This window comes from Pleurodeles waltl, chromosome 2_2 (assembly GCF_031143425.1).
Source record: "Pleurodeles waltl isolate 20211129_DDA chromosome 2_2, aPleWal1.hap1.20221129, whole genome shotgun sequence".
Lineage (NCBI taxonomy): Eukaryota > Metazoa > Chordata > Amphibia > Caudata > Salamandridae > Pleurodeles > Pleurodeles waltl.
The window spans coordinates 886863589-886882481 of record NC_090439.1 but is presented as its reverse complement, the minus strand read 5'-3'; positions in this window follow the sequence as shown (position 1 = coordinate 886882481).

The following is an 18893-nucleotide window of genomic DNA, read 5'->3' as shown; positions in this document are numbered from 1 at the left end:
TTCTATGTAAATGTTATGCTAAAAATATGCATTACAACGCCTTACCCACTAAGCTACATGCCATGCAGGCAGTGAGCCATGTGAAGGGGCACCGATGAGATGGTGTGTGTTAGGTGAGGTTTGGAAACTTAGGAAAAACTCAGATGTCTTCATGGGACATATTCTAAAGTCGGTGCATAACAAGAAAATAAATAGAACTTAATAATATAGTGCTCTTTTCATTTACGCCTGAATGCCAATTTTTGTTTAATTTTTTTTTTATGGATTGGAACAAAAGGTGAACTGAGTATTGTAAGTGCAGAGCTTCACAGAAAGGTCTCGCTACTAGTCCCTGCCCAAGTACCGTATGCCTCCACCTTATTGTTGTTCCTTGTCAGGAATCCTCCTCTTTCTACCAACGCTACACATCTGAAGGGGCATTTACATTTGAACTTATGCCCTTTTATTTCCCACCTTTATACGTAGGGGCATATTTATGGGGAAGTTTGCGTCACGTTTGCAACACGTAACGTGGTACATGTGTGACACAAACTTCAAATGTGATTTATGAAGCGAGAAATGCCACTTTGTGTGGCCCTGTGTAGCACAATAAATCTGGAGTAAAGCAACGGGTGCAATTCGCTGTTTTGCCTTACTCTGCCCTGGGAAAGTGTTCCATGGGCATTGATTGGGTGTTCCCATGCATTTTTACGCATTCCGAGATTTACCAGAACTGGTAAACCTGGGAATGTGCCAAGATGCTACGCCTTCCCAAGGAAGGCATAACGAGTAGAAATATCTTTATTCCTCCTTGTTATTTCATCTTTCTATGTGTGCTGCATTTTGCAGCACGTGTAGATAGAGGAATATGCCACAGGGGATTGTTTTTGTGCAGGAAGGTACCCCTTCCTGCACAAAAACAATCCTACTTACAACAGAGGCACCCTTGCCCCATGGTGCAAGGTTGTGTGTTTTGCTGCTATGCTGCCAAAACGTCAACAGCACAGGGGAAAAGGCATGAATGCACTGTATTGACTTAAATACAGCACATTCCTGCCCTTTTCTGTCATGCAGTGCAGAGCAGCACAGCGTAGCACAGCAAGGGGGCTTAATTTGTCCAAAGAAAAAAAAGAGCCAGGGCCCTCGTCAGGACGCTGCAGCAGATTGCACCACCCATTGCACCCGTCAACACTGCCAATGGCACTACCAACACAAATACTAATCATCAGGCTTCTACATGTGGGACAATTTTGACTATTCTAGGTGGGAAACAGCATTTATCACAATGACGGTACAACAAGAGCGTCTACACAAAAATAATCCTTTACAACGACTTTCTTTAAAACAAGTATGCCTTTACCATGAGTGACTTTACAATGAAAATGTAAGTATTTTGCATTTAAGGATCACATATATATATATTCACTGAAAAAAACAAAGGTTAATGTTAGGTTCTGAATTAACTCATACAAAACCATAGAAATTCAGCAGTTCTAGTTAGAGCTATTTGAAGCAACTATAACTCACACCCAAAGGTAACTATTACTCTCACCTTTGGCAACACTTTCCATGCAGAACAAGAATCACTGGCACACTTTTTTAGCATCAGATAAATAGGCTATAGTCAAGTAAAAAATGCTTTTTCTATGGAAACATGGCCCTAAGTATAACTACCTACTGACGACCACTATATATTTTTTGTATATATAGATATATGTATAGATATATAGACATATATCTACATATACATTTATATATAGGCAAAAGTGCGTTTAGGATGGGCATAGGTTTTTGGATTGCAAAGGGAATTTTTAGGGTTTACTGTGGGCACTGATTTTTGATTGGCAAGGGTTTTTTAGGATTTAGGGTGGGTATGGGTTTAGGTGGTTAAGGGCATTTTTAGGTTGGGTATATATTTTTGGGTGCACAGGAATTTTTAGGGTTTAGGGTGGGCATGAGTTTTTGGATGCCAAAGGGATTTTTAGGGTTTAATGTGGGTATAGGATTTTGGGTGGCAAGAAAATGTTTATGATTTAGGGTGGGTGTAGGTTTTTGGGTGACAAGGGAATTTTTAGGGGTTAGGGTGGGTATAGGTTCTTAGGTGGTAAGGCTATTTTTTGGATTTAGGGTGAGCATGTTTTTTTGGGCAGCAAGTGAATTCTTAGGGTATAGGGTCTCTATAGGTTTTTGGATGGCAAGGGCATTTTTAGGGTTCTGGGTGGATGTAGGTTTTTGGGTTAAAATGTTTTTAGCATTTAGGGTGGGCATAGGCTTTTGGGTGGCAAGGGAATTTTTAGAGTTGAGGATGCGTATTGGTTTTTGGGTGGCAAGTTTATATTTAGGGTTTAGGGTGGGTATGAGTTTGTGGTTGGCAAGGACATTTTTAGGGTTTAGAGTGGGTATTGGTTTTTGGTTGGCAAGGGTTTTTTATAGTTTGTGGTGGACATAGGTTTTTGGGAAGAAAGGGAACATTTAGGGTTTAGGGTGGGCATAGTTTTTTGGGTGGCAAGGACATTTTTATGATTTAGGGTGTGTTGGGGTTTTTGGGTGGAAAGGGAATTTTTATGGTTGAGGGTGGGTATAGGTTTTTTGGATGCAAGAGAATTTTTTAGGGCTTAGGGTAGGTATTGATTTTTGGATGGCAAGGGAATTTTTAGGGTTGAGGATGGGTATTGTTTTAGCTTTTGTTGGTTAATAAGGTAATATATATTGTATAAAATGTATGTATGTATATTACTTACAGGTGGTCACAAGTAGGTAGTTTTAGTAAGAACCTAGTTTCCATAGGAAGAACATTTTTAGTTTTGCCAATAACTTTAGCACAGTTTGAGAAATCTTCACAAAATTTTCAAAACAAGTATGCCACTCACTTTATCTGCTGTCTTGAAAGTTTTGGGATGATCTGTCAAGCAGGGGCCAAGAAAAAGGGGTGTCCCAAAATGCATTTTCCCTTAGGATCTTTAGACACGACTACAGCCCGAACTGCTGAATAGAATTACACCAAATTTATCAGGAAGCTAGACCTTGGTGCACAGATCGCGCTGTTATTGTTATTTGGTGTAAATCTGTTCAATAGTTAGAGATATTAATTAAAGGAAAATGAAATATAGATATCTGGACAGTTGGTGTTCAAATATGCTCTGATTGGCCAATTTAAAGGAGATTAGTAAATCCTGATTGGTTGGTGATAACCTGAGCAATATGCTTTGGCGGCCCTTACAAGACTCAGGGACTTGGTCCCTGTGTCCTAAAAATGAATTAAAAAAATATGTAAGTGGACAGGGGGAGCGCACCCAGGACCCAAAGGGCATATAGGGGGTCCCAAGTGGACCCATCCTTTATTGTCTGGCCACAACATTGACAACATGCTGTGGCAGCACCTACAGGACTCTGAGGCTTGGTGCCCATTGAAATGAATTGCAGTAAATGGCAGGTTTGGAGGATCACAAAACGGAGAATGTATACATGATGATGACAGATTTTAGTTACAATATGAATCATTTGTTGATGGTACCATACCAATTTTAGGATTTATGGTGTGTCCTAAGGTGATTTTGCCCTGTGACAAAGCCTTCTGCGGGGATTTCAAAATCATGTCAGAGAGAAAACTTTGTTTTCATGACTTTGCCATAGAGGTTATGGAGGGTGCTCCAGAAGATGAAATGAGAGCATATTATCTGTTAATTCACACTATCTTTCTCATCCATATGAGAATGAAGCCTGACATTCTCAGTAAAATATGTACTTCCAACAGGAAGAGCCTGTCTGTTGATTCCCTTGTGTTCGACAGAAGTCTCCCAGAGTATTCTGAAGAACAACTAGAGAACTAATAGTCTTAACCTATGACAAAAGTGTGACACACCTGAAGCCATCATGTTTGAATCAAACTGGTAAAACTTAAAACATTTAATTTAGAAAGAAACAGAATGAGGGGGGTCCATTTTGTCCTGGAAATTATAGTTAGTGCTGTAGAAAGAAAAATTAGGACATGTTTTAAATGAGTTCTCAAATATCTTACTCTTCTATTTCATTAAAACATTCTGACATGCAGACTGAAACATGCACTTTAAACACCAGCAGCAGACTGCCAGTTAACTCCCTGTTAATCAGCAGCTTTACTGCAGTGTTGTGATGAGCAACTGGAGTGCTAACATTCTGAATTCATACCAAACGTGTGGCACATCTGAATACCATCTTGATGGAATCAAAGTGGAAAACTGAAATCATACTGCTTCTGCAGTAAATGAGGAAATTAGGGAGCTTCATAACTAATAAGTCTCCCAAGATGCCCACCAGATGAAAAAGCCTAAATGTAGCACAAATAACACCCAAAGTGTAGCCCAGTGGCAAAAGTGTGCAAAACATTGAGGGCCTCATTACGAGTCTGGTGGTCTATGGACCACCATACTCGCAGTGGTGCTCGGACCGCCGCTGACAGAGGCCATATTATGACAGTGGAGGAGCTGCCAAGGTCTGCCAAGGTCTGACCGCTGCCACTGCCAGGTTGTCGCCAGCTGACGGCCTGTCGCTGCTGGCGGTCTCAATCCACCAGGGCAGTACTGAAAGCAACACTGCCCTCTGGATTACCACCCACGTTTCTGCCAGACTTTGCAGGGCGGTCCCACTGCCATGGAAAGGCTTGCGGAAAGGGGGTGCTGGGGGCCCCAAGGAGGCCCCTGCACTGCCCATGCACTTGGCTTGGGCAGTGCAGGGGCCCCCTTGGACAGCCCTGTTTTGCTTTTCACTGCCTGAATTATGGGAAGTGAAAAGCGCAAAGGGTGCTGTTGCACCCAACACTCTGTAATGAGCTGCCGTCAATGTTGTGGTGCTTTTCCCGCAGGGCCGGCAGGCAGAAACGCTGTTTCCACCCACCGAACCAGCAGGAAACTTGTAATAGGTACCGTGGAGGGACGGCCGCATAAGGCGGTCATCCCGACACAAGACTTGCGAAAGTCACAATGATGGCCTTAATTGTTTTGTTTTTGTGCAGTTTTATATAGTGCAGACTTGCCCCGAAGATAATGGAGGACACATTCATTTTGGTTTTAGGCATGGGGAGATTAAGTGATTTTCTCAGAATCACAGGATTTCAAGCTGATGCCAAAACTCAAACCTGGTTCCCCAGTTGCAAAGTCTGCAGCTCTGGCCATAATGCCACATTCTCTCCCCTAACTGTAACATATAATCAAGTAATCAACTGGATAACAAAATATAAAGAATGCAAACAATTCAAAAGAGCTTTTTTGCTATTTGAGAACTCAGAAAATATGTACTCATTTCAGTTTTTTAGAGCACTCACCATAATTTCTATGGGAATAAGACACAAAGGTGACATCAGGCGTGCCACACTTTTGTAATAAATATAGAATGTTAGCAATCTAGTTGGTCATTAAAATACTGTGGGGAAGCAGATGTCAGGGGCACAGACTTTTATAACTGAGGGCAGGGAGGAGGGTGCAGATGGGACAAGTTGACCTTGCTGGGTGGCCGGGAGGGCAGTGGCAGCACAACGGACAATGGAGGGCAGGGGGAAAGGGGGCAGGGGCAATACACCAACCATGCAGGACAGGCGAGACTGGCTGCAGCAACATAACAGTCCATTGAAGGCAGAAGAAAGAGGCAACAGCAGTACAACCACACATGTCAACAGACAGGATTCAGGCAGGTGACTCTCAATGCTTTTAAGCCCAAAAGGACTGGGTTTGTGCCCTTGCCGTGCTCTGCTAATTACCCTAGAGATTACATCACTCATGACATCTCCTATGACATCATTGATAATATGACTAATATCACTGTAACATTGGCAGTAAAATTATTGATGAGAATACTGTGCATGGCGAGGGTGCCAGTTATAGTTACCTTAGGGCACGAGTTATAGTTACTTGAAATAACTGTAACTATGAAAGAGGAATTTCTATGGTTTTGTGTGCTTACAATCCAAACCTAACTATAACGTCCCTGAAACCTTTGCTTTTTTTAGTGAATATATATAATAAATGTTCTACTTACCTGTAAAATGTAAATATGGGTTATATGTCGGAACAACGCATGCTCGAATCACGCATTCCTTAACAATGAGGTCGGAACAACGACCTTGTTGTTACCACTAATGCCTTTACCACGAATGCCTTAACAACGATTTTTTGTTGTAAAGACATTCCTGGTAAAGGCATTAGTGAATGCCATGCATGGTTCCAGCATGCGTCCCCGCTGACCCCCCACCCCTAAAAATTACGGCAACCCCCCCACACTCACAACCATGCCAACCCCCACCCCCAAAATTACAGCAGCCCCTCACCCCACCCCTAAAACCTAAAACCACCCAACCCCCTCTCCTAAAACCTAAAGCACCCCAACCCCCACCCCACCCCTAAAACCTAAACCTTGACCCCCCTCCCCGCCCCAAACCTTAATCACCCCGAGCCCACCCCCAAAAACTAAAAATACCCGACTCCCAACCCCCTCCCTTGAAAATAAAAATACCCCGACTCCCCTCCCGCCCCCTGCCCCTAAACCACCCTGACCCCACACCCTAAAACTAAAAATACCCCAACCCCCCTGCCCTTAAAATAGCCCCAGTCCCAGCCCAACTTACCTCCTCCTTGATTGCGTAGTCCTCCTCAGCTGACTCCCTTCTTCTGTGCCTTAACCACGCATGTACGTGGTTCAGCACATGCGTGGTTAAGGCCCTGAACAAGGAAGTCGTGGAAAACGAAAACGTTGTTCCGCTTTCGTTTCCCACTACTTTGTTGTTCAGGACTCGTTGTTCGGGATGCTTCCCGTAAATATGCCTTTACCGTCCATGCCTTTACCATGAAAATATAATTATTTTGCAGGTAAATATAAACCTGTTATACAAATTTAGATATTTATACATATTACATTTTCATGCTAAAGGCATTCGTGGCGAAGGCATATTTGGAAGTTGTTGCAAAGACTTTCACTGTGAATAAGCTCTTGTTGTTCAGGCATAGTTGTAAAGGTATTCATTGTTCAGGCACTTGTGGTTCTATCATACAACCATTCCAGGTTCCCAAAAGCTAAAGAATTGCTTAGGCAGCAGGAATTAGTCATTTTTAATATATATTGAAATAATAAACAACTGTTGTGTGTGCATCCTTGAATTACACAAACAGCCCCACCACGTGGCAGACTGTCATTAGCGCTGTGTTGACAATTATGTGCCGGTGGTGAGCAGAGGAAACCACAAGCTCAAATTAAGTAGTGGTGTTAGGGCTTTTATATAACATAGTACAGTGCACTGGACACACGTTTAGATTGTTCACTCCCTGTGAACACTCTCTCTGGCACTCGCTGTCTTGAAAGGTGTCCCTTGTAATGTTGCTATATATTTGAAAGGAGTATAAAAGAATGTAAGGGCCACAGCCAACCCCACAGATCTCAAGAATTACCACCCCATCTCGCTGCTGCCTTTCCCAGCCAAGGTCACTGAAAAAGCAATCAGCACTCAGCTCCTCCAACACATTGAGTACAACATCATCCTGGACATCTTCCAATCAGGATTCTAAACTAACCACAGTACCGAGACCGCCCTGCTCGCCATCACAGATGACATCTGCTCTCTCCTCGGCCGCGGCCAAACAGAAGCCCTCATCCCACAGGACCTATCGGCTACCTTCGACACAGTGTCTCGCCGCAGCATATGCACTAGACTCCATGCAGCAGGCATACGCGGCAAGGCCTTTCAGTGGATACACTCCTTCCTGACAGGCAGAATGCAGAGAGTCAGACTTACGCCACACCTATCAGAACCTACAGAGATCAGCTGTGGAGGAACCATAGGATCCTTGTTGAGTCCCAAACTGTTCAACGTCTACATGGCCCCACTCACCCCAATCGTCAGAAACTATGGATTGAACATCATCTCCTATGGCAATGACACCCAGCTGATCATCTCCCTAACGAAAACCTCTGAATAGCCAAGAAGAACTTCCAAGACGGGATGGAAGAAGTCACTGCCTGGGTGAGGGAGAACTGCCTTAAGCTAAACTCTGACAAGACTGAGATCCTCATCCTGGGACCCTCCTCCTCAGTCTGGGATGACTCCTGGTGGCCCTCCATACTTGGCTGCCCCCGCCCATGCAGACCACTCACGCAACCTCGGCATCGTCCTCGACTCAGCGTGCACCATGACAAGACAGGTCACTTCCACCTGTTTCCACACCCTCTGACTCCTCCAGAAGATCTTCAGATGGACTCCAAGAGACTGCTGCAAGACCATAACACACAGCCTGATCACAAGCAGACTTCACTACGGCAACACCCTCTATGCTGGAACCACCAAGAAATACCTGAGCAAGCTACAACAAATCCAGAACGCCTCAGCCAGACTCTGAAAATCCCCCCCAGAGAACACATAACAGGACACCTGAGAGATCTCCATTGGCTCCCCATCGAGAAGAGGATCAACTTCATGCTCCTCGTACACCCTTACAAGGCCCTCCACATCTTTGTACCCAGCTACCTCAACCGCCGCATCACCTTTTACTCCCATGCCAGACCTCTCCGCTTCTCCCAGCAGTCGCTCACCACCATACCCCACATAAGGTGTTGTGTGGCCATTTTAGTTACAGCTCCATACACTTTATTTTAACACACTAGGCCGCTGTGCACTTTAACCTAGATATATTTTATTCAGCTTCGCATTGTTATTTTTACAATAACCATTTTATTTTTCATCTACCTAACTGTTTTGATTAGCTCAGCACTGTGTTCTCAAACAAGACATTCTTGATTACCCTGTGCTTCATTCAAGGCTACAGTTTGGTACATTGCCGGTGAACGTGGTAAAAGTTTAGTCTCCAACATTCGTAGAAAATACACATCCTTATGTAGGAACATTTTCTTAGAACATCAGCTGTGTTATTATAAAAACACTTCCTAGTCCCGTTATACGTTAAGAGGGAGATTCCAGCCAGGGAACCACGACTGTATGCTGATTGCTGAATGCTTTGCTACAGATGCTAACACAGACTGCAGGCCTTTGCTCAGGTATGAGGGTTGATGTCTCCCCGGGGGAACCTGAAAGGCAGAATTAGAGCTTAACATGCTGTGCTCGAATTATGACTTAGATAGGAAATAATCCATTGATCATAGTGACAATATGATAGTGTTATTCTTATGCTTCACTCTTCTCGTCACCATTTTAATACTGTCATGTTGTGTCGTCCTGGTTATTGCAGCTCACGCTTTGCTATCTAAGATGCAGTTGTTTTATTAAACTAATCATTGAAACATATACTGCTTCTGTTTGTCATTTATATATGAGACTGAATTGTAAATGAGAGAACCGGATGCGACCTGAGTGACCATGACTTCCCTGAGAAGCCTAATGTGTCATGCGCTCGGCTTCCCAATCATCACTATCCCTTGGTAGAGATGAGGCACTGCTAGTTCCATAAAAACCCAGTAGTCTCATTAGAATAATGAGAGCCTACGCAACAAGGAAGTCCACGGCTGGAGTGAGATCTTTCACCTACCTTGCCGAAAAATGCAGAAACAACTTGCCTCTCCACCTCAGGCAGTTGCCATTGCTACCTCAATTCAGGAAATACCTTAAGAGCTGGTTCTTCAACTGAATCTTGAGGACCTACCCAACAGCACCTGGAGACCCTACAGGTGAGTAGCACACTTTAAAAATGCTAATTGAATTGAATTGAAGGGTCAGTCCAAGTGACTGTACATGAAACAATAGTCAGTGTTCAGTGTTTGTAATGTAAGTGGCAACTAAGGGCCAGATGTACAAAGGTAATAGTTTGCGATTACCAAATAACTCATTTTTGTGATTCACTATTTGTCAATCACAAAGACTAATGTACAAATGTGTGTTTGACACATTTTGTGATTCCCAGTGGGTCCAAAATATACCTACCTCATGAATATTAATGAGGTTGATCTTGGTTTGCGACACACTGGGGATCGCAAAAATGACAGCAACGGTGGCCTGCTGTGGTCAGGAGACCACCATGTCTGTGATTTCTTTTTAATAAAGCAATGTTTTTTAAATGCAGCCTGTTTTGCTTAAAGGAAAATGGAATGCGTTTTCAAAAGGAAAATAGAAAGTTTTGTTTTCATTTTTTAAGAGCAGGCACTTATCTGTGGGACAACTGCCTGCTTTAAAAAAATATTTTTATAACCATTCACAAAGGATAATGTTTTGCAACCACATTGCAGCCTCAAAACATTCATACATATCACTGTGATTCAGTAGTAGGAAAAGACAACCTAAACACCCCCCTTCCGAATCGCAAACCCAAATTGGTTACTGAATAGAAATTTGCATTGGTACGTCCAAAAATGCCTTTTTGCGTTTGCAAATGGCCCAATTCAATTTTAATGTTCCTATGGTATATATTGTCACAGAGACTGCTCTATAGATATTTTTTTTGCTCAGAATCTGTTTATTGATTTTCATAGTGGTAAACCACATACATAATAAATGCAGCATATGTAGGCCATTGTAACCAATTCGTTCTGCCAAAGAACAATACAGAGACCAATAGCATATCAGATAGTAAAACGAGAGATGCCGTATTAAGGTCAAGTGAATTCAGTATATAAAGGTAAAATATGCATTGAACCACATTACAAAAAGGGAAAGAAACAAAAAACTATTAACAAAGACCTAAATGTTAACTACAGATCATAAATTCAGGCGATGGGCGGGTATGCAGGGTAAGCTTTGCACTACAGTTTGCAAGGGGCACTCCCCACATTCGAGCGGTGGCGGGTGTTATGTGAAGATAAGGTGTGTAAGATACAATCAGTCAAAGAGCTGGAGCATTCGCAGGTTAGGGGGGTTAAAGCATGTGAACCCAATACCGGTAACATAATGTATCAGTGTGTGCCGAACACATTGGAAGGTGGCTTCCATTCCAGTTAAACTATGGGAGAGTTGTTCCATTGCTAAGAAATGCCAGAGCTGGGTAAACCATTGTGCCATTGAGGGAGGTGCTCCAGTTTTCCGTGTTAATGTTACAAGTTGCCATACCGCAAGTAGATAATAAGCTTCCAATCGGCCTGGATCATAGCTTCTATTGCCGGGGGTCGGATTCCTAGTATGACTCTGGTATATGAGGATGGGAGTGGATTACCTGTAATGGCTTTTACGTGGCCCAGGATCTCTTTTCAATAGGTGGTAATAAGATTGTAGGACAACCAGATATGACAAAAATCCCACCTGCCTCTCTGCATTGCCAGCAGAGAGGAGAGGTCCCAGGGTAGACGGTAGAGTCGATGTGTAGTATCATTGAAACATCAATTTGCGTGCCTGAGGGAGAGGCTAAGATAGGTTTTTGGTTTGTACTTCCACAATACCCCCCATTGTTTGGGTGTGATGTTTCCTGGGTAGTGATGTACATTGTAGATTGATAGATGTGGTTGTGAATAGGTGCGGAGTGTTGAGCTTTATATATGTAACGTGAGCCAAAGGATAGACATTGATCTTCCAGATCCCCAGGGGGTGGCGCACACGGGTGTGTGCACCCGCTTTTTGCACCGCTAGGGCACTGTGGGGCTAAAGAACCTTATTGAAAACTTGGAGCTTAAAACTAATGTAACAAAAGCAAAGGTAACATCTCTGGTTCCAAAAAGCATAAAAACAATTAATGTTCAGGTTAACGATACTTCCTTTGAAAGGGTACATTCTTTGCCTTATTTGGGTGTTATATTTATGATAAATTAAAACTAAGGTCCCATGTTATCTTGTAAATCTAACACATTCTCCAAAGTAAAGGGCAGTCGTCTAAGTTTTGCAAGGCCTAGGGCAAAGAGTGTGGCAATAGCACTTTATAGGGCAGGACTATGGGGTTAAAGAAAAGTCAAGTCTCTTCAAATAGAATAGAATAAAATGCGTACAGCAGCTAATAAGAGCAATGTTAGCAAATATTACACCCTTGGAAACTCCTATAGATAACCTAAACTAATGGTGGAGTATGTCAAATATATGTTGAGGAGAATAGGGTATACAGAGATTTAAAGTCTTTCAGGGATTTTGGTATCATATAAAGGAAAACTATCACCTTCATTTTATCTCATACAGTTGCATAACTATGAGAAATTGGAGTTGTCCAAAATATGGAAATTGTATTATAAAATCTTGGCCCAGATTAGAGTCATATTTTGACTAGGCTAATACCTCTAAAGAGAACAAATTGCTGTTCTGGTTTAGATTCGTCCATTTCTCAGATCTGCTAAATTTACCAAAAAGTAGAGTGGAGAGCATTCACATTTATTTATTATATATGTGTTGAGGCCTTGGATCAACATTGTATGCATGTTCTCATTTTTTCTTTTGCCCCTTGAGAAAGGATTTATCATGATATCGTACTTGTATGCCTGCGTTTTTATATCTTTTGCTATTTGAATTCTCTATTGTTTACATATGTGGTATCGAGATTTATTATAGCAACACCAATGAGGAAATCTTTACTGGGTGATTGGTAATATTTTGTATGGTATCATCTTTGTGCATTTCAGTAAGATCTGGATTAATTGTGTATTAACATTTTGGAAGATCATTTGAGGCTTTCAGTTGTGTAAGTTTAAGGTATTCAACCAAAATAAAAAAAATTGACAGAAAATCTATCCGAATCATTTCCATTTGTGTTTAGACTGCTTTCCAGTCCTATGCTTGGTAAAGTTTCAAATATTATCAAGTATTTGGAACCACATTAGTACCAATGATTTGTATCACTGAGGTGTCTTTGTCACAGGTGGTAATGTTATTATTTACAGATATTGGGCTTCAGCTTATGCCAGTGTGGACATAGTAACTCCTTATTATAATAGAGTTTACAGTAAATTGGCCATGGATGGTGTCTCTTCTCATGGCATTGTTGCAATTGTTACATTAAAGAGACAAAACTGTCCCTATTTTTAATAATTCAAAGCCTGTCCAGTATTCAAAGAAATAGATATCTATAGTCTAATTCAGTGATCTTCAATTTCTATCCTTGTTGATATACAAAGAGATATATTTGTAAACAAAGCAATTATTTTAATCCTTTCGCTGCTGATCCTTTTCGCCCCCAAGTGCTCAGCCTTTTTTTGGGCTATTTAGGGTAGTTCGAGCTTAGGCCTCCATTACGTTTTGTCCACATAAGGTATCCAGGCCACATTTGCATCCTTTTTTCCAACATCCTAGGGAATCTAAAAGTACTCAGGGTTTGTGGATTCCCTAGGAGGGCACCGAAAAATTTGCCTAAATACAGCTTTGTTTTTTGGGAGAAATGGGAAAAAAAGTGCTGCAAAAAAAAGCATCTTTTTATTCCGCTGTAAATGGCACCAACAAAGGGTGCTAAAATCATCATTGTCGCAGCTTTCAGGAACAGGCAGACTTGAATCAAAAAAACAATTGCCCAGCTTTGGCATGTTACTGGACCTAGCCCATTTTTCCTATTTTTTGTTGTTTCAACCTCTTTCCAGTTACTGATAGAAATGGGTGTAAAACCAATGATAGATACCAGAAAGCTATACATTTCTGAAAAGTAGACACCATTTCAAATTCAGCAAGGGGTCATTTGTGTAGATTCTTCAAAGGTTTTTCTATAGAATGTAACCATTAAAAAACAAAAATATTGAAATTGAGTTGAAAAAACAGCCACTTGTGTCTGAGTTTTCATCTGTAACTTCTTCCAACTACGGCAGATTTTCCGAAGCTACATACAGTTACGCCCGCTAAACCCTTCTGCTTGCGGAGATATATAGCACTTGTAGATTCACCAAGAACCCAACATAGCCAGAGCCAATAACTGAGTTGCATCTTGCATTGGTTTTGTACCGGGTATACAGTAATTCATTTGGTAAAACATAAAGACTGAAAAATAGGTATCAAGGCAACATATGTCTTTCCAAAATGGGCACAAGATATGGAGTTTAGAAGCAGGGGTAATTTGCACATTTTTGAATTTGGGGATACCTGTATTAGCATGCAAATTAGAGGGCATTTCTCAAAATGACTTCTTTCTTACACATTGTCTTACATTTGGAAGGCAAAAATGCAAAGTAAGACAATTAGGATTAACACTTGTTCTACTATTCTGTATTCCCCTAAGTCTCCTGATAAAAATGCTACCTCACTGTGTGGGTAGGCCTACAGCCCGCTACAGGAAACGGCCAAAAACATAATGCGGACATATCACATTTTTTCACTGAAAACTGACTTTTTCTTTTGCAACGTGCCTAGCTGTGTATTTTGGGCTCTAGCTCACATGGCACCTAGGGAAACCTAGCAAAGCTGTACATTCTTTAAACCTAGACACCCAGGGGAATCCAGGATGGGTTGATTTGTGTGGCTCTCAACACATTTTTTTTACCCAGAATCCCTTGCAAATTTCATACTTTGTCTAAAAAAACACATTTATTTGCAACCACCCAGGGTTCCTCTCGGTCTCCCAAATAAAAAAGGTACCTCACTTGTGTACATGGGCCAAGTGCCTGCAACAGGGAAGGACCACAACCGTGTAGAAATTGAGGGGGAACAAAAGGGGGTCCAAAAGTGCAGTTTGTTCCGCATGTTTTTAGGCTGACTGCTTTGGGCACCCAGTGGGGAAGAGTTTTTATCACTACAGATGGGGCAATGCTGGGTGCTAGGTATTTTTGGGGATTTCTGCAGATTCTAGACATTTCCATCACACAAATGTATTGCCACACTGGCAATCTCACTTTCCGAGTTTCCTGCAAGGCTGACGGATGGATCTGAGGTTTCCACCCGTCAGCCTACCGGGAAAGTGGCAGCAGCATTGTCTTCGGCTGTCACCTGCAGGGTGCAATAGCACCCTCACAATGTTCACTGTTTAGCACAGCAGACCTGTGTGCTGCCCATGAAACATACACTTTTTATTTGTTCTAAACGCCTCCTGTTTTCCTTTAAGGAATCACAGACATGGTGGTCTTCTGACCTTAGCATGTTACCATCCCTGTGATCTCTGCAATTCCTAGTGGGTTGCAATTTCTGACCTACCTCCTTACTATTCATGAGGTAGGGCAAATTGTGACCCACTAGTAATCATTAAATTGTGAAACAACCTATTAGTACATAAGTGGCTGTGCAAATTACCACACTGGTCGCAAAAATACTAGTCGCAAATTGTGACGACTAATTTGTGACCAGTGCTACATACATCGAGCCCTAAATTCCTTTGTCTGTGCCCAGGATAGTGTTGGGGCTGGAACATTTGCACAATTGGGTGGAGTCTAGTAAAAGGACTTTCTCCACAGAAAAAATGTTTCCCTCTCAGAGAAACAAAAGTGAGGACTTGCACATTCAACTTTGCTGTGCAGTTACACATTTATTTATGCATATTTATTAATTTACCCAATATTTTATGGAAAGTGGAAAAGCTTGAGGAAATGTGCATCAGACATCTCTATCAAATTCCACCAAGACAAAATAAGTTTATAAAGAGAGACATGCACTTAGTATTTATAAGAGGATATCTAGAATATTGCCAAATTTGGCCATGATCAGAAAAATGGCTCAAAAGTTTCAGGAAGAGAGAACAACTCAAAATCATTTTTCAAATGCCAATATAATGAAATTGAATGAATGTTTGGCAAATTTCAAAGACGCAGCATTTTTTTTGGTCATTCAGTGACCTGTTTTGGAACAGTAAGAATCCTGTCAGCATTTCTGGAGACATGAGCCAGAATGTGAGGTTCTATTGTGCATGTCATAACATGCAGTTTTTTTCAAACATTTTGTGAACATTTCACCATGCACTTACAATAGATTGAGAATACTCAGTCCAAGAGATAATGAAATATTTTTACATACCTTAAATTAAATGAAACAATGAAAAATGCATTAAAAACGATTTCTGAAGCCCGTCATTAAAGTGGGCAAAACCAACGCCTTTGGTGGAACTTAGGGCCAGATGTATGAAATACTTATTTTGCATTTCCCAAATAGCGACTCCTTCGAAATCGCTATTTAGGAAATGTAAAATGGTATGTACAAAACTAGAGATTTCCTACCGTGTTGGACTCGCTATTGGGAAATTGCTGTTTGGCTAATACCAAACTATTTATTCCTATGGGCCTAAGGCCTAATAGGAAATCGCAAATTAGGAAATGCTAAAGCAAAGGTGATGTTCAGCCTAAGGGCCCCCCTTTCCGCTGCCCCCAGAAAAAAGTGGTGCACGTGTAAAGCGTACACATACCCTAGGGGCATGTATGCGCTTTATTGCATTTAAATAAAATTATTTTTGAGTGCTTTTTTAAAATTGCACATTGTTACCATCAACTTGAAGTCAATGGTAATTGCATTTCCTAAATGCTCATTTTGCATTCAGGAAATGCTTTGTATATGTGCCAAGAAGTCTCAAATAGGAAATCCCTAATTGTGATTTCCTATTTATGGAATTGCAAAGTGCGATTTCTACAGGCATAGTACATAGGAAGAGTCTGTTTTGCATTTCTCAACGGGCCGAAATTGTGGTAAGAAATGCAAAAGGCCTTTGTACATCTGGATGATTGTAACGTATCCCCTCACAAACATAACTCCATAATGGGGTATGTGGACTATCATTTTGTAGCATTTTACAGTACTGTGGCTCTTTACGAATAGAGAAAATTCACCACAAGGACGCACAACAGGCAATCCAATAGGCATGTCTTAGTGGGCCATGATGCAAATTCCCTGACACACACAACACCACACAGAAACACATGACAGTTCGATTTGCACCAAACCACTTTTCACCATTGTGTCGGTTGGCAATCACTTCGCAAAGTGCACAGAAGGTACACAACACTCATCCCTGCTTCAACATAGGCAAAGCTCACGCCTTGGTGGAAACACAAGCATCATTTCTCAATAGGACTTGCATTTTCAGTTTGCACAAATACAGTGTGCGCCCCGGAATATAAGGGAAAAAACAGCACATCCCCCTTCATCAACATGGGTGAAGACTACGATTTGCTGGACCCTAATTACAAACCGATTCACACACAAAGCACGACATTGAAACTAAAGGAGTCTCACTTTCCACCACACTACTTTCCACCATTATCAATGTTTGTGAAATATTTCCTAGAACACACACTCGGTGGTTGCAGCATGAGACAGACTACGTATTATCGAAACGTAAGCAGTTTCACCTGCAACAAACTATGTTGAAGTTTTTGCTTGCTTATGAACAGTCGCTAAACTAGAGAAACAATGGGACACACAGCAAACATCCAGAGATTATTTCAAACAAAATAAGTCGATGTTTACAACTTTAACACATCAACAGAAACCACAAGGTCGGTGTGGGCAAAGCCTACGCTTTGAGTGACTGTAAACATATGTCCACTGAGAAAAACAACACAGCAAATCACATAGAGTCTAAACTACGAAGTGAGGATTTGAAAAGGGTTTGAAAAGAGACCACGAATATATTGACATTCAACTCATCTGCACCTCTGTGGGGTGCGGAAGTAGTATGTCATTCCTAAAAGGTGATTAGCCTTGTTACCATGCCTAATACACCACCACATATATACATTGTAAGCGACAATCACCATTTGCCATACCATAAAACAGAGCCATATCCAGGAGTTGTGGAGTCCTCTTCTTCCAACTGGGGTGAATCTAAGAACATCTGCTGCAGGTAACCCTCTGACTGCAGTCAAAGGAGCATTGTGTCTTTCATCATCTTAAGCTCCATTGTGTGGAGTCACTTATTTTGTGGGCCTCATCTTTCTGCAAAGGCATAGAGAATCTAACACAATGCAGCCGCAGTGTAGTTGGCCCTGCTTAGCATTATGGCTAGCCCGCTATTGTTTATAGGAGTAAAGTTTCTAAGATTAGAAACTCTACGTGAAAAATATTTACATTGGGGTGGCACTGACTGGACATATATTTTGTTCGTCCGGAACCTCTGCTGTCTACCTAATACCACGAAATCCAAACCACTGTACCTTAACTGATGCACAATACAAATTTGTCACTAAGTGCCTGATTTAGAACTCAGCGGACGGGTTACTCCATCACAACGGTGACGGATATTCCATCCACCAAAATCTAAATCCCATTACATTCAATGGGATTTAGCTTTAAGTGGACGGGATATCCATCACTGTTGTGATGGAGTAACCCGTCTATCGTGTTCTAAATCAGGCCCTTAGTTATGCTTGGCAGCAGACAGCTTTAGCCGTAGACCCAGGAACCTCCTAGGATCCAGATTTCAAGAGGACTGTGATAAGTCATATTCACTGTCTGAGCAACAAATGAAACACATTAAAAAGCCACTTAAAAGGTACATGTGCAACTGTGAACACAAATGTCAGGCATGCAGCACAAAGTAACTGTAGAATCTATATGCCAAACTCAATCAATCTTCCATTTCTTTCAAAGAATTAGGCCCTCATTACGAGTTTGGTGGTCTTTTGGCAAGACCACTGCTGTTGCGGATGCCAAAAGACCACCAATGTTGATGGTATCCCACCCGCCGTATTACGAGTCACACACAGCACACAGTCAAAAGAAAGTCACAAATCCGAGACCACCAAGATGACTGAGGGCGGGAAATAGTGGTCCCACCACTAGCACCGCCATGCTGACCACATTCCGCTCTCCAAATTACGACCAACAAATCAGCACAGCGTTCATTGCACGGCAGAAAACCATTGGCGGTGTGAACTGCCGCAGTGAAAAACACACCTCAGCCAGAACACCACACTACACTGGACAGTTTAAAAAAAAACACCCCTGACACACATTCACACACCAGACACACCTACACACACCACTATAAAACACACCCTCACACAATCCACAATCCTTTGCAACTCAAACAAGAATCACAGACAGCAAGGAGCCAACAACATACAATTTTGCACATGTATACCATAGGCACTTTTAGACATTTCACTGAGCACACACAACTGCAAGAACAACTCTATACACA